Below are 24,570 nucleotides of genomic sequence, written 5' to 3'. Positions count from 1 at the left end.
CCTCTGAACCCCCCCCCTCCTTGGGGCCTGAGGTCACTTCCGGTGCAGGGGACTCCCTGGAGGACCTTGCTAAGGTGTGTAGTGCCATCCTGGCCTCCGCCTTTGGCCATGACACACCCCCTGTGGTTGAGTCCTCCATCCCTGCACCCACAACGCCGCCCCTTTGCCCTGATGTCCCTGCGGTGCCTGTTGCTTCCCCCCCCCCTGATGCCCTCACCAGTATGGAAGACGATGGCATTTGACTGTGCAGGCAAGGTAGGGGACACACATCCCACTGTGTCCCCCATGCAGCTGGGAATAATTGACTGCCCTATGGCCTTTGTTGACTTTGAACTGCCGTTGATCCACGGACATTGTGCTCATGCTGATTAAAGCTTTATTTTTTTTTTCATTATCACACTCCTGCTATGGTGGTATTGGTGTTGGTGGGGCTGCTACATTGTTTTGGGTGGTGTTTAAGGCTTTGGGTGTGTGGGATTTGTAGTAGTGTTCTGCTCTTTGGGGCCACCCTAGGATCTGTGTGCCATCACAAGGTGTTGGCTAACTTCCTTAGGTCATGTCAGCAGTTACTGCATGGTTCAATTGTCCCAGGGTGTATTCCTTCCTCTGTGTACCCAGTTTCTTCCCTGCAGGGTGTTCCCAATGTTTAGCGCAGAGCTGTGTCTACATGAGCTGTGTGTGTGACGGAGCCCTTCTACTTTGGCCATGCATGCATGGCCATGTCTCCACCTGCAACAATCGTGGCATCCTTGGTGATCACTGTACTTGTGTGTGGAGTCAGTTGACATGAGTTCATGGGGACATGTTCCCTTGTAGGCAGTATGGATGTGGGTAATTGTGGCATCACACACATGTGTTACACCCCTCCTGGGTGTGGACACTGCTGGGAGGACTCTGCACACACCCCTCCTGTGTCTGGCCACTGCTGGGAGGACTCTGCACACACCCCTCCTGTCTCAGGGCACTGCTGGGAGGACTCTGCACACACCCCTCCTGTCTCAGGGCACTGCTGGGAGGACTCTGCACACACCCCTCCTGTCTCAGGGCACTGCTGGGAGGACTCTGCACCCACCCCTCCTGTCTCAGGGCACTGCTGGGAGTGTTAGGCACACACCCCTCCTGTCTCAGGGCACTGCTGGGAGTGTTAGGCACCCACCCCTCCTGTGTCAGGGCACTGCTGGGAGGACTCTGCACCCACCCCTCCTGTCTCTGGGCACTGCTGGGAGGACTCACCACCCACCCCTCCTGTCTCAGGGCACTGCTGGGAGGTCTCTGCACCCACCCCTCCTGTGTCAGGGCACTGCTGGGAGGACTCAGCACCCACCCCTCCTGTGTCAGGGCACTGCTGGGAGGACTCAGCACCCACCCCTCCTGTCTCAGGGCACTGCTGGGAGGACTCCACACCCACCCCTCCTGTCTCAGGGCACTGCTGGGAGGACTCTGCACACACCCCTCCTGTCTCAGGGCACTGCTGGGAGGACTCTGCACACACCCCTCCTGTCTCTGGGCACTGCTGGGAGTGATGGGCACCCACCCCTCCTGTCTCTGGGCACTGCTGGGAGTGATGGGCACCCACCCCTCCTGTCTCAGGGCACTGCTGGGTGGAGTCTGCACACACACCTCCGATTTCTGGATATGTGCGCTTGGCACATACACGGTGGGGTTACGCACACTGCATTAGAGGTGAGGGTACGAGTCTACTGACACTGGTGTGGTGGGGGTACGCTCCGTACGTCCGCGGGTGGGGGTACGGGTCGTACTTACACTGTTGGGCTGGGGGTACGCTCCGTGCGTCCGCGGGTGGGGGTACGGGTCGTACTTACACTGTTGGGCTGGGGGTACGCTCCGTGCGTCCGCGGGTGGGGGTACGGGTCGTACTTACACTGTTGGGCTGGGGGTACGCTCCGTGCGTCCGCGGGTGGGGGTACGGGTCGTACTTACACTGTTGGGCTGGGGGTACGCTCCGTACGTCCGCGGGTGGGGGTACGGGTCGTACTTACACTGTTGGGCTGGGGGTACGCTCCGTGCGTCCGCGGGTGGGGGTACGGGTCGTACTTACACTGTTGGGCTGGGGGTACGCTCCGTGCGTCCGCGGGTGGGGGTACGGGTCGTACTTACACTGTTGGGCTGGGGGTACGCTCCGTGCGTCCGCGGGTGGGGGTACGGGTCGTACTTACACTGTTGGGCTGGGGGTACGCTCCGTGCGTCCGCGGGTGGGGGTACGGGTCGTACTTACACTGTTGGGCTGGGGGTACGCTCCGTACGTCCGCGGGTGGGGGTACGGGTCGTACTTACACTGTTGGGCTGGGGGTACGCTCCGTGCGTCCGCGGGTGGGGGTACGGGTCGTACTTACACTGTTGGGCTGGGGGTACGCTCCGTGCGTCCGCGGGTGGGGGTACGGGTCGTACTTACACTGTTGGGCTGGGGGTACGCTCCGTGCGTCCGCGGGTGGGGGTACGGGTCGTACTTACACTGTTGGGCTGGGGGTACGCTCCGTACGTCCGCGGGTGGGGGTACGGGTCGTACTTACACTGTTGGGCTGGGGGTACGCTCCGTACGTCCGCGGGTGGGGGTACGGGTCGTACTTACACTGTTGGGCTGGGGGTACGCTCCGTACGTCCGCGGGTGGGGGTACGGGTCGTACTTACACTGTTGGGCTGGGGGTACGCTCCGTGCGTCCGCGGGTGGGGGTACGGGTCGTACTTACACTGTTGGGCTGGGGGTACGCTCCGTGCGTCCGCGGGTGGGGGTACGGGTCGTACTTACACTGTTGGGCTGGGGGTACGCTCCGTGCGTCCGCGGGTGGGGGTACGGGTCGTACTTACACTGTTGGGCTGGGGGTACGCTCCGTACGTCCGCGGGTGGGGGTACGGGTCGTACTTACACTGTTGGGCTGGGGGTACGCTCCGTGCGTCCGCGGGTGGGGGTACGGGTCGTACTTACACTGTTGGGCTGGGGGTACGCTCCGTACGTCCGCGGGTGGGGGTACGGGTCGTACTTACACTGTTGGGCTGGGGGTACGCTCCGTGCGTCCGCGGGTGGGGGTACAGGTCGTACTTACACTGTTGGGCTGGGGGTACGCTCCGTACGTCCGCGGGTGGGGGTACGGGTCGTACTTGCACTGTTGGGCTGGGGGGTACGCTCCTTGCATACGGGGTGGGGGTAGGGTCCGTACATATCCGTCCCCATGCTATGTGATGTTTGTGCGGCCCGTACCCAGGCCTTTGCCACGTGGGTGCGATCCGTCCCGCCATTGTTGGGGTGACGTGTGTGGGCGTGGTCCGACTCGTACCCACGCTCTTCAGGCGTGGGTACGGGACGTACCTGTCTGGTTGTGTTGCCGGTTCGCGTGGTGACGGACTTCCGTTGTGGCGGTCGCTGGCTTATCAGGACACGCCCCCACCCCCTCGTGGTGACCAGGGCATGGGAGTCAGGTATGTCCAGGCCATGTGTAGTGTGTCACTCATGTGGTTGTTTTGTGGCCTGCCCTGGTCGTGCCACCCCCACCCCACCCCACTTTCCCCCCTCCCTTAGTTATTCTGACCTTCTGCGGCGTCTGCGTCGTAACCTGTAGAGGAGGTGTACTGCTATGAGGGCAGGGATGACTCGTAGGTTCGGGTCCATGTCTGTCCGTCGCGTACTGGTACTCCTTGCTCGCGTCGTCCTGTCGCGTACGGGTCCTCCTTGATCGCGTCGTCCTGTCGCGTACGGGTCCTCCTTGGTGGCGTCGTCCTGTGTGTCCGTCACGTACTGGTCCTCCTTGTTCGCGTCGCCGTCTGTCCGTCGCGTACTGGTGGTCCTTGTTCGCGTCGTCCTGATTTCCCGGCAGTTTTTGGCTGCCGCAAAATATTCACCGTGCGGGGTGACGTCGGTGCGAATCGTGATTCCTGGGTCGTGAATGGCTGGCTGCGTGCGTCCCGACGTCAGGTCGGCGCTTTCCCGGATCGCATTGGTAGGTGTTTTTTGTTCGGTCGGTCTTTTTTACGATTCGTACGGTAATGGTGTACCCGTGCGAATCGTAATTCCATGTTTGTATATTTTGACGACCGGGTACGCGTCGGACGGAGAATATGCTCCGTCCGACGGTTCGTACCCGGTTTTTGCCGGATCGTGATCGGCACCCTAGGTGTGTATTATACAGAATTGACATAAATAAGGGAGGACAAAAATGGCGGCACTCAGTTACATTAAATGTTCATGTAACCTGTACGGACTTGTGCAAATTAGTGCACATGAGAAATAAAGTGAACTGCACAAGTGACAAGTGAAGAAATATATACAGTAATAAATGGTGTAAGAGAAAGACATAATCATTTACAAAGGACTCTTTGATAGTTCACATACATTAGTACATTTTAAAAAAGGTACACTTAGTTTCATGGAACCATGAAGGTAGCACCAAAAATTGCGCTGAAGGTCGACAGTGTTTTGACCTGTTCAAAATTCAGGTCATCTTCAGGACCAGGTACAAGCTTGTAGGAGTGCTGCATAGGGAGACAGGGAGAAGCATCAGACCCCATTAATGGGTGGAGCAGAGCAAACAGTGATCAGCAACAGGGTTTTGAGAAAGGTGGAGGGGAAAAGGGGAAGCAATGGTAGAGGGGAGACAGGGAAGGAAAGAAGAGGGAAGTTAGGATGTCTATAATATTTTTAATTACCGTTAGAGGGGACCAGGGGCGCAAATCCTGCCGGGTCAAGGCACAAAATAACAGGGAACAGGAGAGTTGACTGAAATCTATGGAGAGATAAGAGAGGGTTCAGCTAGAGTTCGGAAGCTGAGAATTAACCAAACAATGAGCTCTAGATTGAGTGCTCTACATTGAGGTTCCAGAGTGGGGGGACTGTGGCATTTCACGGTGAAACATGAAACTCACAGAATGAAGCACAGTTAGCTGTGACAATTGGTGAGGATGTGGACACGTCAAGCCATGGATTACTGATTAGCCATGTAGGAAGCTCAATTTGGAGATGTCATCCACACGGAAAACAGTGCCAATAACTTTAGGAAAGGGGCGAGAAAATTATAAGGAGAGAAGCCCGTGGTATAGCATGAGGCAGTGATTGGTAAAACAAAGGGGGGGGAGTTGAGAGGGCTGGGCGAGAACTTAACTTGTAAGCGCGGAACGTGCTTGGTCAAAGACAGCCGGAGGTCTGGAAATAGGTATCAGATCCTTGGGGGACTGCAGGGTAACAAGCATGAGTCCAGTGCAGTGTGAGGGTGAAAAATACTCGGAACAATAAAGATGAGCAGGGCCAAGGATGTCGTGACACTGCGGGAGCGCGATGACGTTGGCTCATGCAATAAGAAACAAAATAGTGAAAGAAGGATACGGAAGACAGACTATGTAGGGAAGCCTTGATATGGCAAAAGAGGGAGAGACAAGGAGCGTGCAGCAGCCTGACATCTATGCTATCGACCAATAAATAATATATTGCAAAATTGAAACCGGTATTACGACACACTTTGAGAACTAGGCAAACTTGTGAGGTAATTGCGTACATGACTTCACATAACAAATATATGTAAATTATAACAGTGATACGGCTTCATAAAGAAAGTGTGGTAATATTGTCAAATTATTCAGTGGTCATGGTAAACCAGTTATCAAAACTGGATATTACGAAATTGCTACGGCCAAACTGGTACAATTTAAGTGAGAGAAGTGAATGTTTAAAACAACACAGAAGAGACATGAAAACAATTTGCAAAGAGCTATAAATATGAATTCAAATGGTATAAAGATAGAATATCGACGGGAAAATATCGACTAGCATTAATATCGTGGTAAGAATATCGACTGTGAAAAATATCGTAATAGAAAATATCTTTTTAAAAAATATCGTTTCATGAGAATGACAAAAATATCGTCATAAAAAAATATCGATGAACAGAATATCGTTGATCAAAATGTCGTTTCATATAATATCGACAGAAAAATATAAGTTGTTATAAAATTTATAAAAAAATATGTATTATGTTTTTAAAAAACTTACAAAACTCCTACTAGTAATAATATGTGTAAAAAAATATTTTCTACAAAAGAATTGTTAAAATTTTAGTAGCGGGTTATTGGTATTATAGGGGATAAGGGTGGGTAGTAATTTAAAATTTGGTTTTTAAAAAATTTATAAAATATAAACAAATTAGAAAATATTTAAGAAATTCAAATTTTAATTTGAAATTTCGAATTCTTCACGAAATTAAATTTGTAATTAAATTTTATAATTTCAAATAAAAATTTTAGGAGCGGGTTTTTGGTATTATAGGGGATTAGGGTGGGTAGTAATTTAAAAATGTAGTGTTTAAAAATTGTATAAAATATTAATAAATTAGAAATTTATAATGAAATCAAATTTTAACCTCGAAATTTAAAATTTTACACGAAATTTATTTTTTAATATTAATAAAAAATATTGCATTAATATTGAAGAAGCGTTATTTTGGTATTATAGGGGAATAGGGTCTAAAAAATAATTTAGATAGAAAAATTTATATTGTTTACTAACCTGCACATTTCCTGACTTATGTTGGATTGGAGTTAGAATAGTAAATTATTATAAAATGTAAACAAATTAGAAAATAATTAAGAAATTTTAAATTTAATTTTAAATTTCTAATTGTTTACGAATTTAAATCTGTAATTAAATTTAAAAATTTCAAATAAAAATTTTAGGAGCGGGTTTTTGGTATTATAGGGGATTAGGGTGGGTAGTAATTTAAAAATGTAGTCTTTAAAAATTGTATAAAATATTAATAAATTAGAAATTTATCATGAAATCAAAATTTAACATCGAAATTAAAATTTTTACACGAAATTTATTTGTTAATATTAATAAAAAATATTAAATTAATATTGAAGAAGCGTTATTTTGGTATTATAGGGGAATAGGGTCTAAAAATAATTTAGATAGAAACATTTATTTTGTTTACTAACCTGCACATTTCCTGACTTATGTTGGATTGGAGTTAGAATAGTAATTTATTATAGTTTACTATCCAGCACTTTCCCTGAGTTATGTTATGTTTGGAGTTAGAATAGTAATTTATTATGGTTTACTATCCAGCACTTTCCCTGACTTATGTTGGATTGGAGTTAGAATAGTAATTTAATATGGTTTACTATCCAGCACTTTCCCTGACTTATGTTGGATTGGAGTTAGAATAGTAATTTATTATGGTTTACTATCCAGCACTTTCCCTGACTTATGTTATGTTTGGAGTTAGAATAGTAATTTATTATGGTTTACTATCCAGCACTTTCCCTGACTTATGTTATGGTTTACTATCCAGCACTTTCCCTGACTTATGTTATGTTTGGAGTTAGAATAGTAATTTATTATGGTTTACTATCCAGCACTTTCCCTGACTTATGTTGGATTGGAGTTAGAATAGTAATTTGTTATGGTTTACTATCCAGCACTTTCCCTGAGTTATGTTATGTTTGGAGTTAGAATAGTAATTTATTATGGTTTACTATCCAGCACTTTCCCTGACTTATGTTGGATTGGAGTTAGAATAGTAATTTATTATGGTTTACTATCCAGCACTTTCCCTGACTTATGTTGGATTGGAGTTAGAATAGTAATTTATTATGGTTTACTATCCAGCACTTTCCCTGACTTATGTTATGTTTGGAGTTAGAATAGTAATTTATTATGGTTTACTATCCAGCACTTTCCCTGACTTATGTTGGATTGGAGTTAGAATAGTAATTTATTATGGTTTACTATCCAGAACTTTCCCTGACTTATGTTGGATTGGAGTTAGATTAGTAATTTATTATGGTTTACTATCCAGCACTTTCCCTGAGTTATGTTATGTTTGGAGTTAGAATAGTAATTTATTATGGTTTACTATCCAGCACTTTCCCTGACTTATGTTGGATTGGAGTTAGAATAGTAATTTATTATGGTTTACTATCCAGAACTTTCCCTGAGTTTACAATTTATTTTTGATCAAAAGGGTATTTAGTCCTCTGGAACGCGTAGACCCTCGGTTTGAGTCGTCACATACTGTAACTACATATTCTGTGGGAAAGTTATGTCAATCCTGGCTGCGACATTCCACCTTAGCATCTGTCAAAGTTCATTTATCGAAGTTACATGAGAAAATAGATTTGAATTATTTTGTTAAAGGTCCTGTGGGTGGCAGAACCAAAAGGTGGGCGTATGCTATTTACAACGAAGTGTGGAAATTTTCGCAAATTGGGGCGGCTTCAAGATTGAGAGCTATTGACCAAGCAAACATGGAAAAGGTTTTAGCCGTTATAGATAACAGCATTAGCACTCTCTCTTCCAGAATTTATACATTAGATAATTGTCTGCTGCAATAATGTTCTCTTTTCACCCCCGCACGGGCGGCTGGATGTTTCCATCTGGCCTTCGATTCCAACCTTGAAAGCAGAGTTCAACAAGTTGAGCAGAATAAGAGCTGTATTGTCCCAAAAAGAGATGTCATTGACTTCCTCTCGTGAAACATTTGTCCTTCACGTTGCTAATACGCGCACTGAGGTATAGGCGGTTTTGAATACTGACCTCCCCCTACATTTCGGAGCTTTGATCCTAACTATTTTCAATGCCTCGTCCACGACCAGCCTGGCTCATTTTTTTAAACTTGTAGGCTCAGGCCTCGTGACCTCTTTCCAAACTATTTTTGGTGTGATTCCGGCATTTTTTCATTCGGTTTTCTCGAGCATCTTTGGAGGTGTTCCGCTGCTTCTGGCGCTGGTGGCAGGTGTGCTGCTTTTACTTTTCATACTACGGAATGGCTGCTGTTTCTGTGCCACACGAGCACCTGTCCCGTCTGCATCTTCTTCGTGATAGGATGCTTGACTTTTATGGTACTCTGCCATTGGCGACTTTAAGCCTAGCATATGGATTATCCTTCAGGTATTCCTACTTCACCTGCGTGCAACCTGTATTTCACTGCCTGGATTGTCCCTTTGAATGGCCTCTGGATTTGTGCTTGACCAACACGGTGTCTCCGGTGCCGGATTTCGATCGACTGATGAGGCCCTTAGTGTCTCACGAGTTGGCCTGTTCTGGTGTCCGGATTATGGCTTGTGGTGCGGCGCATGGTATCCTGGGTAATTGGGACATATCAACGGCTGCCTACGACTTCTTGGCTATGAGCTATTTAGAGGAACATTCCGGTTGCCCTCTGATTGTGCTAGAGGCTCCAATGGTTGAAGAACACGCATGTTCCTTTTCTTTAATTAATTGGATGGCTGAGAGTTTTAGTGGCCCTGCAAACGATTTTTTGTTGGAAGCAGTTGCCACGTATGCTGCCTATACATTCATGGATTAACTGAACTATCCTCCTTTGCGCCTGTGCTACTGGACAGCAACCTAGCGCAGCATTCATTTTTTTTTCTAATCATTGTGTTACTTATAGTATTTGGATGATAGTAGTTGTTAATATATGAAGTAAATTGTACATTTACTTAGCAAGTTTAAATAATTTTTGTCAGCTATCTAAGTAGACATGGATAAGGTAGTTAATAAATGTTTTTACATGTAAGTTTCTGGTCATTGTTGATAAGTTCAACATGTTCTTTTTTCACTCTAAAGAAGAACACTTTTTAATTTAGGGAGTTTATCTACTTTATGCTAAGTTCGAATGAAAAAAGCAATGGGATTTTACTTACTTCAAGTGTAGTATGACGTTTTGTAGTTGTAGTCGTAGGTTTGTATTTTCTTCTCTCAGCAAGGTAACCGTTTTTCTCCAAGTTTGGCCCAAAAATGGTAAATTACGTTAAGTGTATAATTGTTTTTATATTAGTGAGTTAATTAATGGTAGCTTTTGATTGGTTCAATTAGTGAAATTTCAAAATCATTGGTCGAGAACGTTATTTTGAATTAGAAAACCGTTAAATAATTATATGTGTGAATAGTTTTGTAAAGTAAAATAGTTAAAAAAAGTGTGTAAAATAAAAGAATAGTGCATATCGAGTTGGTAATAAAAAGACGATATTTTTTGTATATTTCTATAAGCAGATAGGTCGTCGATGTTAGTGTAGTCGATATATATGTCTAAGGTCATGTTATTTAAAATAAAGTCGATCATGTAGTAGTCGATATTTATGTTGTCGATATTAGTGTGAACGATATTAGGGTTGTCGATAAAAAAAAATCGATATTTGTGTGAATCCTTGTTTAAGTATAGGATGACGATATTAATGTAAGCGATATTTTAGTGACGATATTTATTTCTGACGATATTTATGTTAACGATATTCCATCATGGAACCAATTCAAATAACAATTCAGCAAAATATATCGTAATAAGAAAGATTCAGGATACCACGTGATATACATGTCATGCCAATATGGATTTCCAAATGATAGGCATCCCGATTGAATGATGCAGATAGTTGGATGGTAAATTACGCAATAGGATAGGAGTAAACCAACCTGGCCATGACACTGATATGATGGAATGATGTGCAGGGTGCCACCCAAAATCATGGCAGCTTTCTCCAAAGTGTGGCATCTTCTCCGACTAAGCACTGCACTTCCAAAATCCCAAATGGATGATTTCTCTCCAGAGGAGTAAGAGCTGGCTAAACCATCCAACTGCTGTGGCTCATTTACCTGAACCCCCTCTCCAGACCCCTGCAAATTCAATTCTTGGCCCTGACATCTGGCAGGAAGAGGGGGCAGGCCTGGTTGGCTTTCCTTACTGTTTTGCTCTCTTTGAAGGTCATGTTTTATAACCCACCCCCCTGCCTGGCCTGGTCTCTGCAGCTGCAGAACTCCCACTATCAGATAAACTCTGCTCCGGCCGCCAGGTCACTTATAACCTAATCAAAGCAGCCTGGCTAAGCCTGTTTAGAGCTGAGCAATCAGGGAAGACTGCTAGAAGGCTTGACTCTGGCTTACAGAAAACAAAGTCTTATAACTTATTTTCTATAGTAGTTATGATACATTCAACAGTGGCAAGTTGTTGAATGTATCAATACCAATATTTTAAATAATTGAATTACATTTTAACTCCTTTTCTAGCAATAGTTATACTTAAATAAAATATTGCAATGTTAGCCAATGAAGCTAAGTCACTACAATGGGAAAAATGAAATGGTCAGTTTTTCCTCACCAGGGCATATAAAGCATCTTGTATAAGGTCCCTGCTTATAGTTACCTGCCAACCCACCCCACCCCACCCTTGGGATACCTATGGGAGACCTAAGGGGTGCCTTGTATGTAACATTAAGGTAGATTATCACTTTTAAAGTGCCCATACCACCAAAGTCACATTTGCATACAATTTACTTTTAAAGAAAGTCTGCAATACCTGCATACAGTTTGTGAGGGGAGCCACAATGATCCCATAGTTTTGAACAAACTTTCTATAATATCCAGTCAGACCAAAGCATGCCCTGATACGTGTCTAGGTTGTAGGGGCTGTCCAATCCAAAATGGTTTGGATTTTGGCCTAGAGGGGTTGTACATGACCTCCACCTACAAAGTGGCCCAGGTACACAACTGAACTCTGCCCTCTTTGAAACTTACTGGCCTTAATAGTCAGGCCTGCCTGCTGCAGGGCCTTAAGCACTCCCTTCAGGTGGCTTAAATGAACCTCCCAGGTGGAACTGTACACAGCTATATCATCCAGATTAGCTGCACTGAACTGCTCTAGTCTAGACAGGACCCTGTACACCACCCTTTGGAAGGTGGTGACATGGGCATTGTTTAAGCCAAAGGGCATTACTTTAAACTGGTTAAGTCCCTCTGGTGTGGAGAATGCTGACCTCTTCTTCGCTCCTTCATGTAGGGCAATCTGCTAGTAGCCCGAAGTCAAGGCAAGGCTACTTATTTACTTAGCAGCCTCTAACCTGTCAATGAGCTCATCAGCTCTAGCTATAGGATGAGTGTTAGACCTGGCACCTTGGTGTGGGTCTCCCTTCCATTTTTGCTGTTGCCTCATGTGTTTTTGCTGGTGTTAGATGCTCAGGGCACTGTGTCACTGCTGTCCAGTGCCACAGTGCAAGTGCTCCCTATTGTAAATTGATGTATGAATTTGTGAATCCATGATTGGTTGGTTTGGTTTACCTGTCAGACCCTAGTACAGTGCACCAGGAGTGCCCAGGGCTTGTAAATCCAAATGCTGCTGGTGGGCTTGCAGCACTGGTTGTGCCACCCACAGAAGCAGCCTGTAAAAGTGTGTCTAAGGCCTGCCATTGCAGAACCTGTGTGCAGTCTGGTACTGTCATGCTGACTGGGCAAGTGCACCCACTTGCCAGTCCCTAAACCTTCCTTTTTCTTCATATCAGACACCCATGTGGAGGGCCCAAGGGCAGGGTGCATTATAAGGATAAGGTAGGACATGCCCTGGTGTGTGTGGCATGTTCCAATAGTGAATTACAGCCATTTTCATTTTTAGGTCTCGCTGAGTCAGTGCACATGCGCTGCTCGGAGAGACTTTAGTAAGGGCTTTAAAAAATGCTACCGTCGGCTACAGCTTGCAGTGCATGTGCGCGGGCAGAGGTGCCATATAGCGTGATTACTGCTGCGCGCGCACCACTCGCGCACATGCACTGCAAGCTGTGGCCGGCGGTAGCATTTATAGCTTGGTAATCGCGACATCATTGGTCCGTTTAAGAGACCCTAATATTGCTGGTGGTCTTGCTGATCGAATTGCTTGCATGAACTTGATTTGTTGAGCACAAAGAGAAGTTGAACCATATTTATTTTGCCAGATTTTTTTTTCTTTGCACTGCAGTCGCGCGAGTTGCCGTCTTGATACAAATGTACATTTCTATTTTCTCCTTCTGCTGCTAACTTACAGCACAAATTAAGCTCCCAAATCAGCCCTCCTCTACTATGCCGTGCGTGTTCTCCCGGCAGTCTGCAGGAGTGTGTGGACAGATGGCGATATTTTCCTTCCTGTCATTTTTGGTGACTCCAGATAGAGAGAGAACAGATAAGATCGTTTTCTTTTAGCGAGCCTCACTCACTGGCCCTTAAAACGAGTGAAATTCTCACTTGAATCATTTCACCCTGGAGTTGTGTTTCCAGTGTGCTTCAAGATCCAAACCACAAAGCAAAAGCATTTTCCAATACCCATGAATAATTATAACGTGCTTTTACATTCGTGACCTGTACACGACAATATGTGAACTACCGTGGAATTGTTAATATTTCCTTGTATTGTAATTGCATGTATACAGTGTTTACCACTTAGCTACATCTTTACTAAATCGTTTTCTATTTAACACTTGACAGTGTCTCTTCCGCTGCCACCCAGTTAGTCATCACTTTTTACACGAAAAATTTACTCCATTCTGTTTATTAAATGTTTGCCTCCAGCTTGTCTTCGGTGCAATGGTTATCTTAATATTGCGTGCCAAGGCACATCTTTTTTCGTCAATCTTTTTCCGACCGTACGTTCTTTTTCGAAGGCATGTTTTATGCATTTTCTAGCGCTCCTCAAATAGAAGTACATAAATGTATCTCGTTTATGTTTCACTATAAATTATAATTCCTTTGGTTCTTTGTGAAACTTGAGTGAATGCAGGTAGGCCCTTTTCTTGGAAACAGTGGTACTGATCGCTCCATTAGCACACAGTATCCACCAGCAGAGTACTTACTTTGCCCAAAATATATAACAAGCATTGACATAGCCAATAGGTCTCGCTTTTGGGACCTTATAAGTATTTAGTTATGCAACTGTTGCATGGCTAAACACTTATTAAGTCCCAAAGGCGAGACCTATTGGCTATGCCAATGCTTGTCCACTATTGCAAGGCTACGTGTTCTCCATAAGCCAGAATAGGCCGTTTGATTATTACATCTTATAATCCTAACTGTTTTACGGAACATGGTAGAAATTCGAATTTAGAATTAAGGGTGGGCGTAGTTCGCGAAGTAGCACTTCGCGAAGCTACGCAAAGTGAAGTTCGCACTACGCGAGCTACGCGTAGCACTTCGCGAACTGCGAAGTAACATGTTCGCACTGTGCAAGATGTTGTTTTCAATGATTGCACAGTGCGGACAAGCAACCGGCACTGTGCAATCATTGAAAATGGCATCTTGCACAGTGCGAGCTGTAGTTTTCTGCTGCTCGAGTAGATTTTTACTCGAGCTGCAGCTTTCTCAACGCGAACTGGTAGTTTCTCATCGCGAGCGGTCGCGAGCATACGCGACCCCTCGCAATGAGAAACCTGACCTTCTCGCGTTGGGAATCTCGCCGGGAGGTTTATTTTCCATGCTCGCGATCGCGAACAAGGAAAAAGTCTCGCCAGGATGTCATTTCGCTTGCTCGCGGTCGCCAACTTGACGTTGAGGACCGCGAGCAAGCAAAAAATGACCGCAGCACTACGCAACACTACGCTACGCGTGTTCGCACTGTGCTACGTGCAGTTCGCGTAGCGCGAAGTAGCGCGAACTTCGCAAACTACGCGAGCGTAGCGTAGTGCTTCGCCCAGGCCTATTTAGAATGCCTGAACTCAGAATGATAAAATACATTTTTTAATGAAGTTGGTTTTAACATTCTATGTTTGAAAATACCACTTTTAGAAAGTAGGTATTTTCTTGTCTAACCATTCAAAACTGCCTCTGCTAGGCTGTGTATTCCTTGTCTGGAGTTTGAGTGACAGGGCTGGGGAATTCCAGGAGACAGGGTGAGGCAGCCCAGTGGTGAATAGAGAGATCTGCATCTAGATGGGAGGGAGGAGTTGCACCTGGGACCTGAATAGGGCTGTGCCTTCCCTCCACAATGCTGGCTCCACCTCCTGTGATGTGTCTGATGTCTCTGCCCTGCACTCTGAAAGGAAAGAAGGAGTCGGGTAAATAAAGTTCTCCAGGACTGACCAGAACTGGTTTGAACAAGGCAAAGGCCCCTCTGCCCTCAGAGGACAAAGGATTTTGGGGTATAAGTATGGGACCCTGATCCCAATAATTCAGATCACTTTGGGAAACAAGAAGAAACCTTTGCTGAGGAGAGGAACCAAGAAGAAACTAAGGAGAGACTATCCCTGAGACTGGGGGTTTGGCCTGCAGGGGTTGCCTACTGCCAAAGAGAGAAGAAAGGAACTTTGTGTGTACTTTTGCTCAACTTGTGAAGGATCTCCAAGGGCCTGGAAAAGGGCTTGCCTTCTGCTGAAGTCTCAGTGACAACAGACTTCAACCACCAGCTCCCCAGAGTTATTTGGAAGTGCTTGCTGCTGTTTTGGACCTTTCTAAGGGACTGCGTGTCGCAAGGAGCTGGAAGAGCGACTCGCGGAGATGAAGCGTGTCGCCGTCGCAGCCTCTGCTGTCGCATCACTGAACAAGGGTGTCGCCGCTGTAGCTGTCGCATTGCACCGCATCACGAGAAGCGCCCCGCAACACCGAAGAAGCGTGTCGCCATCGCAGCCATCGTAGCTGACGCATTGCACCGTATCACGAGAAGAGTCTCGCATTGAGGAAGAAGCACGTCGACATCGCAGCCGCTGCCGTCGCATCTTGGATAACGCCGCTGTACCTGTCACATTGCACCGCATCAAGAAAAGCGCCTCGCATCCACAGAGAAGCGTGCCGCCGTCGGAGCTGCTGCCGTCGCATCTCTGAACAAGGGTGTCGCCGCTGTAACTGTCGCATCAAGCGGAAGCGTCTCGCATCGCTGGAGAAGAGTGTCGCCTCCAAAGCTGCTGTCGTCGCATCACTGGACAAGGGTGCCGCCGTTGTAGCTGATGCATCAAGCTGAGATCTCTCGCAACATCGGAGAAACGAGCCGCATCAGGAAGATCTTCACGTCTTTATTTCTTTGCACAAAACTTCCATTGCAACACTTTCGTTGCCCTGCGTGTCGCATCTAAAGGTACATTGACTTAAAGTGTTGCATTTAAGAACTAAAGAGACTTAAGCTAACTACTACCACTTTAAAGTAACAGTATTGTGGATTTATGTCGTTTATGGTCTATTGGTAAATCTATATAAAGAATACTTCTTTTTGATAGAAAACTTGTGTGGTGTCCATCTGTAGTGTTGTCACTTGATTACTGTATGTGCTCACAAATGCTTTACGCACTGCCTCTGGGATAAGCCTGTCTGCTCGTGCCAAGCTACCAAGGGGGTGAGCAGGGGTTCTTTTAGGAGTGTACCCCCTTACCCTGACTAGAGGTGAGGGTCCCTATTTGTCACAAGTGCATACCTGTGCCAACTAGAGACCCCCAAGTGTAACATTGGTGGTCAGCGGTGAGGATTTTGGACTTGCATTTGTGACTCATGTACAGTGATTGGTGAACACCACTAGTGAGTGCAGACCAAAACGCAACTACATACTTTTGGCAGATTTCTTTTTGGGACTTTCTATTTTTGCCAAGTTTAACCATCATGGAGGAAACAGCATCCATAGCATCTCTTGATCTTGAATGGGAGGAAGAGAAACTGGGAAGTTACAAAGCAAGGGAGCTGAAGTACTTCTGCAAGAAATTCAATGTTTCCACTGTTGGGTGCAAAAATAAGCCAGAGCTCTACAAGGCGCTGACGGCCTGGGTAGAATCAAGAAATGCCCTTGATAATGAGAATGCAGAGGAGCAGCTGGAAGGGCCATTGGGCCCAGGGGGAAGGAAAGCAGTCTCCCCAGCAAGTAGCAGTGTTTCTTCCAGAGGCCTGTCTCCGGAGGAGTTGGAGGACAGGGAAAAATGTAGGGTGCATGAGATGGAGCTGACCAAGCTCAAGTTAAATGGGCACTTAGAATTTGAAATGCAGACTAGAAAGTTAGCCCTAGAAGAGAAGAAAATGCAGTTTGAACATGAAAAGGTTTTGAGGGAGTTGGAATTGAAGGCCAAGAGCTTAGATACTGCTCCCTCTGGTGGCAGCACACCGTCATAGCCTGTTGAATCTAGAGTGTATATTTCTAATGATGTAGTGAAAGAATTTTTTCAAATTGATGATATTGGGTAGTGGTTCAAGGCCTATGAGGTAGCCATGTCTTCTCACCGGGTCCCTGAGAAGGATTGGGGAGCGGGTTGTGGGGACGGTTCCTTAGTGAGGAGCGGGACACACTGCTAGAATTGCCTGCTGATGTCTATAATTCTTATCCCCACATGAAAGATGCATTCATGTCCAGGTATGGTTTAATTCCTGAATTTTACAGACAGAGGTTCAGGGGTTGCAAGAAGATAGAGAAGAGTACCTGGGTGGAATATGTCACTTTTTTCTGCAGAACATTGAATGGTTGGGTGAAGGGTAGCAAAGTTGATGATTTTCAGGGACTTCTTGATTTGATTGCATGGGAGCACTTGTCAAGTAACTGTTTTCCTGAGCTACGCCAGCACCTGATTGATAGTAGGCTGACTAATCCTAGGAAGCTTGCTGAAAAGGCGGACCGCTGGGTCAGTACCAGGGTCCACGAGGGTCACGTGGGAGACTCAGCCAAGAGTGGGCAGCGTCCCCAGCAGAAGCGTGGGGGGAACAAGGGTAAACAGAGGTAGTTCTATAGAAGGCCCCAAAGTAGTCCCCAAGGGAACAAAAGGAAAGGTTCTCAGCCTCCCCCCCCATAAACCTTCAGGGGTCCCGACAGGTCCACCTGTTCAAAGAGGACCCCCAAAATGCTACAAATGTGGAGACCTGGGTCATTTAGCGAATTATCCCAAGTGTCTCCTGTTTGGAAAACCAGCACACCCTGGTGCAGCCCCCTGGCAGATGGCTAGTGTAGCCTGGGTGAGGAGATGGGTGCCCAAGGTGGGTGGGGTCCCGCAGAGATGTCCCTTGTCTCATTAGAAGATTGTGAGGTGGTCCCCAGGACCCAGCTGCCTGATAACACTAAAATATACAGGCAGTGGGTGACCATCAATGGCCATAGAGTGGAGGCTCTTAAAGATACAGGAGCCAGTGTGACAGCGGTCAAGTGTCACCTGGTGTCTCAAGAGCAGGTTGTCCCTGGTGCATACTACCCAGTTGTTGCCGCTGACAACACAGAGAGTCACTGCGAAGTGGCGCAGGTTCCCTTAGAGTGGGGGGGTCTCTGGTACTCTTCAGGTAGCTGTGAGGCCCGCCATGCCTGTTGACTGTTTGTTAGGGAACGACCTGGAGAGCTCCCCTTGGGCGAAGGTGGAGCAGAGTGCTCATTTAGAATTTTTGGGTTTGCCTGACTGGGCGTGTGTGACCACCCGGTCCATGGCAGCGAGTAAAGGTGCTCAAGAGGACCTGGAGCCTGAGAGGGAGGCCCAGGTACCTGCCATCAAGAGTAGAGGCAGGGGGCGCGGGAAACCGGCCCCCAAAGTTCCCACGGTCTAGGAGGGAGCAGACCCTGAGGGGGATGCCCTGGAGCCTACAGGGGAACAGGTCGCCGCACTGGGGGACCTGCCTGAGCTGACAAATTGGCAGCAAGAAGGAGGATCCTCCAGGGAGGAATTCTGCAAGGAGCAGAAAGAATGCCCTTCTATGTGGGTCTGCGGCAACAGGCTGCAGACCAGAGAGCAGGTGATCAGTCTGGGTCACATTGGATTTACTGGGAGAATGACCTCCTGTATACTGAGCCTAAGGTTGCTGAGCCTGGGTCAGCCCGTATGCTGGTGGTACCCCAGCACTTCAGAGCCTTCCTACTGGGGCTGGCTCATGATGTTCCATTGGTAGGACATTTGGAGCAGGACAAGACCTTTGAGAGGCTTGTCATCCACTTTTATTTTTGCCCCCAAATGCGCAGGAGTTCAGACACTCACTGCAGGACATGTCAGACTTGCCAGGCAAGTGGAAAGAGTGGGAAGAAGCGCAAGGCTCCTCTCCAGCCCTTCCCTGTGGTCAGCACCCCCTTTGAACGGGTGGGTATTGACATTGTGGGGCCACTGGGACCCAAGACAGCCATGGGCAACAGGTTCATCTTGGTCTTGGTGGACCATGCCACCCGGTACCCGGAAGCCATACCACTGAGGACAGTGACGGCCCCCCGTGGTGGGACGAGCACTGATGGGAATTTTCTCCAGAGTTGAATTCCCTCGCGATGTAGCATCTGATCGAGCTACCAACTTCATTTCCAAGTATATGAAGTCTCTGTGGCAGGAGTGTGGGGTAACTTACAAGTTTACCACTCCTTACCACCCACAAGGAAATGGGTTGGTTGAAAGGTTCAACCGAACCCTGAAGGGCATGATTATGGGTCTTGAGGAACCCATGAGACGTAAGTGGGATGTTCTCTTACCATGCCTACTCTTTGCTTACCGTGAGGTGCCACAGAAATCTCTAGGGTTCAGCCCCTTTGAGGTTCTCTATGGACACCCAGTGAAAGGACCTCTGAGTTTGGTTAAAGAAGGCTGGGAGCAATCTCCCAGGAAACCTCCCCAGAATGTATATAGCTACATGCTGGCCTTTAGGAACCAAACTCGGCATTTCAGGCAACTCGCTGAGGCGAATCTGGAAGCCAGCCAGGAGGAGATGAAGCGGTGGTACGACCAGAATGCCACTCTGATAGAGCTTCAGCCTGGTCAGAAAGTGTGGGTCATGGCCCCAGTGAAACCCTGCGCGCTCCAGGATAAGTGGACCGGACCATTTGAGGTTGTGGAGTGCAAATGTCCGGTTACCTACTTGGTGGACTTGCAGTCTCCCAGGAACCCCTTGAGGGTCCTGCATGTCAACCGCCTGAAGCCCCACTTGGAGAGGTCCCAAGTGGGCATGCTCTTAGTGACAGATGGTGGAATGGAGGAGGAGACCGAGCCTCTTCCAGACCTCCTGTCGGCGATAGAGCAAGATGGGTCAGTAGATGGTGTCAACCTCTCTTCCACCCTGACCCTTAAGCAACAGAAGGACTGCCGCCAGTTGCTGGGACAGTTTTCTGATCTGTTCTCCCTGGTTCCCAGTGTCACTGATTGGTGCGTCCATGATGTGGACACTGGGGATAGTACACCGGTGAGGCAGAAAACCTACAGGGTGACTGACAGGGTGAGAGCTTGCATCAAGGAGGAGATCTCCAAGATTTTTGCGTTAGGGGTGATTGAGTCCTCTAACAGTCCTTGTGCCAGCCCAGGGGTCTTGGTCCCAAAGGCTGCCGCACCGGGTGCCACACTAGAACTCCGGTTCTGTGTGGACTACAGAGGGCTCAATTCAGTCACCAGGACTGACGCGCACCCCATCCCCCGAGCTGATGAGCTCATAGATCGGCTGGGGGCTGCACGGTACCTCAGCACGTTTGACCTACCGTCTGGCTACTGGCTGATCACCTTGAATGATGGGGCAAGAGAGAGGTCAGCATTCTCCACACCAGATGGGCACTACCAGATCCGGGTGATGCCCTTTGGGTTAAAGAATGCCCCTGCCACCTTGGTCAACCAGGTGTTGGCTAGACTGGACTCGTTCAGTGCCGCCTACCTGGATGACATTGCAGTGTTCAGTGCCAGTTGGGAAGAACATCTGCGCCACCTCTGGGAAGTGTTGATGGCGCTGCAGAGGGCAGGCCTTACGATCAAGGCGAGTAAGTGCCATATCGGGCAGGGTTCCGTGGTGTACTTGGGACACCAGGTGGGGAGCGGCCAGGTGGCGCCCCTGCAGCCCAAAATTGAAACCATCCTGGCTTGGGAGCCGCCCAAAACCCAGACAGAGGTGACAGCCTTATTAGGAGTCACGGGTTACTACAGGAGGTTTGTCAAGGGATATGGCAACATTGTTGCACCCTTGACCACGCTGATTTCCAGGAAGCAGCAAAAGAGAGTGATTTGGACTGACGCCTGTCAGAAAGCTTTTGAGGCCCTAAAAAATGCTATGTGCACGGCGCCAGACCTCTTCGCACCCAACTTCTCCAGAGAGTTCATAGTACAAACAGATGCTTCAGAGCATGGTGTGGGGGCTGTTCTGGCACAGATGAATGAGGAGGGCCTAGATCAACCCGTAGCCTTCATCAGTAGGAGGTTACTTCCACGAGAACAGAGGTGGATGCTGTTGAGCGAGAGGCATTTGCTGTGGTCTGGGCACTGAAGAAGCTGAGACCATACCTGTTTGGGACTCGGGTTCAGACAGACCACAGGCCCCTCAGATGGTTGATGCAGATGAGGGGTGAGAAACCAAAGCTGTTTAGGTAGTCCATTTCCCTACAGGGGATGGATTTCACGGTGGAACACTGCCCTGGTACAGAACACGCCAAAGCTGATGGTCTGTCCAGATTCTTCCGCCTTAGTGATGAGAACTCCCAGAAGGTAGGGTAGTTCGCCCCACATTTCATCTGGAGGGGACATGTGTTAGACCTGGCACCTTGGCGTGGGTCTCCCTTCCATTTTTGCTGTTGCCTCATGTGTTTTTGCTGGTGATAGATGCTCAGGGCACTGCACCACTGCTGTCCAGTGCCACAGTGCAAGTGCTCCCTATTGTAAATTGATGTATGAATTTGAGATTCCATGATTGTTTGGTTTGGTTTTCCTGTCAGACCCTAGTACAGTGCACAAGGAGTGCCCAGGGTTTGTAAATTCAAATGTTGCTGGTGAGCTTGCAGCACTTGTTGTGCCAACAAGAAGTAGCCTGTAAAAGTGTGTCTAAGGGCTGCCATTGCAGAGCCTGCGTGCAGTCTGATACTGTCATGCTGACTGGGCAAGTGCACCCACTTGCCAATCCCTAAACCTTCCCTTTTCGTAATATCAGACACCCATATGGTAGGCCCGAGGGCAGGGTGCATTGTAAGGATAAGGTAGGACATGCCCTGGTGTGTGTGGCATGTTCTAATAGAGACTTACAGCCATTTTCGTTTTTCACTATTGCAAGGCTACCTGTTCTCCATAGGCCAGAATGGGCAGTATGATTATTACATCTTATAATCCTAACTGTCTCAGGGAACATGGTAGAAATTCAAATTTAGTATGCCTGAACTCAGAATGATAAAATAAATTTTTTACTGAAGTTGGTTTTAACATTCTATGTTTGAAAATACCACTTTTAGAAAGTAGGTATTTTCTTGTCTAACCATTCGAACCTGCCTCTGCTAGGCTGTGTATTCCTTGTCTGGAGTTTGAGTGACAGGGCTGGGGAATTCCAGGAGACAGGGTGAGGCAGCCCAGTGGTGAATAGAGAGATCTGCATCTAGATGGGCGGGAGGAGTTGCACCTGGGACCTGAATAGGGCTGTGCCTTCTCTCCACAATGCTGGCTCCACCTCCTGTGGTGCGTCTGATGTCTCTGCCCTGCACTCTGAAAGGAAAGAAGGAGTCAGGTAAACAAAGTGCTCCAGGGCTGACCAGAACTGGTTTGAACAAGGCAAAGGCCCCTCTGCCCTCAGAGGACAAAGGATTTTGGGGTATAAGTATTGGGACCCTGATCCCAAGAATTCAGATCACTTTGGGAAACAAGAAGAAACCTTTGCTGAGGAGAGGAACCAAGAAGAAACTGAGTAGAGACTATCCCTGAGACTGGGGGATTGGCCTGCAGGGGTTGCCTACTGCCAAAGAGAGGAGAAAGGAACTTTAAGTGTACTTTTGCTCAACTTGTGAAGGATCTCCAAGGGCTTGGAAAAGAGCTTGCCTCCTGCTGAAGTCTCAGGGACAACAGACTTCAACCACCAGCTCCCCAGAGTTCTTTGGAAGTGCCTGCTGCTGTTTTGGGCCTTCTGAGGGACTGCGTGTCGCAAGGAGCTGGAAGCGCGACTCACGGAGACGAAGCTTGTCACCATCGCAGCCGCTGCCATTGCATCACTGAACAAGTGGTGTCGCCGCTGTAGCTGTCGCATTGCACCGCATCACGAGAAGCGGCCCGCAACACCGAAGAAGCGTGTCGCCATCGCAGCCATCGTAGCTGATGCATTGCACCGTATCACGAGAAGAGTCTCGCATCGAGGAAGAAGTGTGTCGCCGTCGCAGCCGCTGCTGTCGCATCTTGGATGACGCCGCTGTAGCTGTCACATTGCACTGCATCAAGGAAAGCGCCTCGCATCCACGGAGAAGCGTGCCGCCATCGGTGCTGCTGCCGTTGCATCTCTGAACAAGTGTGTCGCCGCTGTAACTGCCGCATCAAGCGGAAGCGTCTCGCATCGCTGGAGAAGAGTGTCGCCGCCAAAGCCACTGTCGTCGCATCACTGGTCAAGGGTGCCGCCGCTGTAGCTGACGCATCGAGCCGAGATATTGCACAACATTGGAGAAGCAAGCCGCATCAGGAATATCTTCACGTCTTATTTCCTTGCATCAAACTTTCATCGCATCAACATCGTTGCAACACTTTCGTTGCCCTGGGTGTCGCATCCAGAGGTACATTGACTTAAAGTATCGCATCACTAAAGAAACTTAAGCTAACTACTACAATTTTAAAGTAACAGTATTGTGGATTTTTGTCATTTATGGTCTTGTGGTAAATCTATATAAAGAATACTTATTTTTGATATAAAACTTGTGTGGTGTCCATCTGTAGTGTTGTCACTTGATTACTGTATGTGTTCACAAATGCTTTACACACTGCCTCTGATATAAGCCTGTCTGCTCGTGCCAAGCTACCAAGGGGGTGAGCAGGGGTTATTTTAGGAGTGTACCCCCTTACCCTGACTAGAGGTGAGGGTTCCTATTTGTCACAAGTGCATACCTGTGCCAACTAGAGACCCCCAAGTCTAACATTGAGCATCAGTCTTAGTGACTGCATTCAGTCCTCTGTAGTCCACACAGAACCAGAACTCCTTCTTTTCCCCAAGGGGGTTAGGTTTGGGCTCCATCACCACTGGTCTGGCCAATGGACTATCAGAGGGCTCAACTACCCCCGATTCCAGCATCTGAGCTACCTCAGCCTTGATGCTGGCTCTGACCTGGTCAGACAACCTGTACAACTTAGTCTTGACAGATAGGCTGTCACCAGTGTCAATGCTGTGTATACACCAGCTGTGATACCTAGGGTCAGAGAGAACAGACCAGCAAACTGCTCCAGCACCTGTTTGCAGTCTATGTGCTGTCACTCTGTCAGTCTGGGGAGAGTACCACTCCCTCCACTGACTCATCTTACATATTGTTGGAGAGGAGATCTGGCACTGGCTCAGTCTCCTCCTCTGCTCCCTCATCGGTGACCATCATCATTGTCATCTCTGCCCTGTCTTGGTGGGGTTTCAGCCTATTTACATGCAGAAACCCCATGAGTGTTCCTGGGGGTATCCAAGTCGACCAGGTAGGTAACCTCACCCTTTCTCTCTAATATTTGATAGGGTCCAGTCCACTTGTCCTGGAGGGTGCTTCAGGATCTTGTTGAACCATTTTACCAGATCACTAGTCTGGGGATGATATGGGGTGGTGAACTTCTAGGTAACACCATATTCATCCCACATCACTTTCTGATAGCTGGACATGAAGTTCATGCCCTTATCTGAAACAACCTCTTTGGTAAAGCCACTCTGGTGAACGCACCAAGGAGGGCCCTAGCCACTGAAAGTGCGGTGACTGTTCTGAGGGGTATTTATTTATGTATTTATTCGATCAATAACATGATCATTTGCATCAACAGATATCAACAGATATCACAACCTGTATAAAAAATAATTACAGCTTAAAACAGATAAAAAAAGCAGGGTTTTGCATCCCTCCAACACTTTAGAAAATTTATAAAAAGACATTTTAAAATGTCATATGTATTTAAAAGAGAATTCCACATTGCATCGAGTCTATATTATAAAAGTTCCATAATTCTAAGCCCCAATAGTCGGAT

Source organism: Triturus cristatus, chromosome 6, assembly GCF_964204655.1.
Source record: "Triturus cristatus chromosome 6, aTriCri1.1, whole genome shotgun sequence".
In the NCBI taxonomy this organism is placed as follows: domain Eukaryota; kingdom Metazoa; phylum Chordata; class Amphibia; order Caudata; family Salamandridae; genus Triturus; species Triturus cristatus.
The sequence above is the reverse complement of the archived record's forward strand: the minus strand, read 5'-3'. Positions refer to the sequence as shown.